This window comes from Thermobia domestica, chromosome 14, assembly GCF_964235325.1.
Source record: "Thermobia domestica chromosome 14, izTheDome1.hap1.1, whole genome shotgun sequence".
Lineage (NCBI taxonomy): Eukaryota > Metazoa > Arthropoda > Insecta > Zygentoma > Lepismatidae > Thermobia > Thermobia domestica.
Window position 1 is genome coordinate 202,087,880 of NC_137467.1, and position 1,573 is coordinate 202,089,452.

A 1,573-nucleotide genomic window follows, 5' to 3' on the forward strand; every position below is an offset into this window, starting at 1 on the left:
ATCCTTATGTGTTATTGAATGAGCGAGTACAAAGAATGTAAAAAATGTTATTTGATATGATATAAGCAGGCATCTGTGATCAGGGATGTGACTTACAGATGGCCGTTGATATTTTATTTTCCAAAAAAATGGAAAAATCAGCAAAGATATATGCCAAGTCATTGAGATGAGGTTTCCTTCCTATATATTTTGGGTAATATAATATTTCTTTAAAGCTCGGAATAAGCAATTTTGGTAAGTCGTTCTTTATTATTTTAGATTTTAACCTTATATTCTATATTCCGGCCTCATCTCGGGATGGGAAACAAATGATTTATTGTGGGTAGATATCTTCCAAATTTAGCAAGGCAGACCCTGTCGAATGGTCAGAGAGAAGCACAACTGAATTATTAAATTGTAAAAATTTAGCTGTGAATCTTGAATGCGCCGATGAATTTTATTGAATCTCGACAAAACTATATTATTCAACATTGTGTTGAAAATAAAGTTTTTAATATGTAATGTGTTTTAAAAAATTATTTACTAACAAGAAAATTTATTTCATAATCTCATGTTGCCGTATTATTGCATTGTATTTAACGTTAACTAATAAGTTGATATAATGTTTAAATGTTGCATTTTAAATATTTGGAAAATGAAAATAATATATTATTAAAAATTATTTTGAAAATCAGTTATAAGTAAGTACATATACGTATAAAAATGGTTACCTTTGCATTTTATGTTTCATTCTTTTTAAAATGTTGAAAATTTTATATCCAGTGTAATACAATAAGAATGTCTAGTGTAATATGTAATAACAGGAGTCAGACCCAAAAAATGTTGAAATTTTATGATTCATATGTAATGGTAAATGAAATGAAATGAAATCTTTGAGTTTTACGTCCCACGGTTATGCCGGTTAGGCTAAAGGAGACGGTGATTATGAGAGATGAGTGAAATGGTGGAATGATGAAAGTGGGAGGAAACGGGAGAACCCCGAGAAAACCCACGAGCACGGTGTTTGTCCACCACAAAGTTCACTTGGCGGGGGCTGGGATCGAACCCGGGACCCCAAGCACCAAGGGTGAACGCTCTACCACTGAGCCACCGCGCCCCCAATTCATATGTAATGGTGTACGAACTATATAAGTCATTTAGTATGAATAAATATGATATGAAAATTAATTTTATATATATATATATATATATATATATATATATATATATATATATATATATATATATATATATATATATATATATATATATATATATATATATATATAAAATGAAAACATAGCTATAATTAATGTTATTCAATTTGTATTAAAATATTGTGTTATGAACAGATATAATCTTGTACAAAAAAGATCCATTTAAAATGAAAAACCCATCTACGTTTGTGTAAAATGTTACTGAATCATTGTATACCAAGAATTAATACTATAAGAAGGAAGAGGAGTAATAAACAAAATAATATACATTTAACCCTTAACGAGTTTTCGTAACCATTTGGCTACACATGTTTTGATCTTGCCTATTGCGTTTGAAGACTATTATTTTTAGGTATTGTTCCTTGTTGCTATTTGTG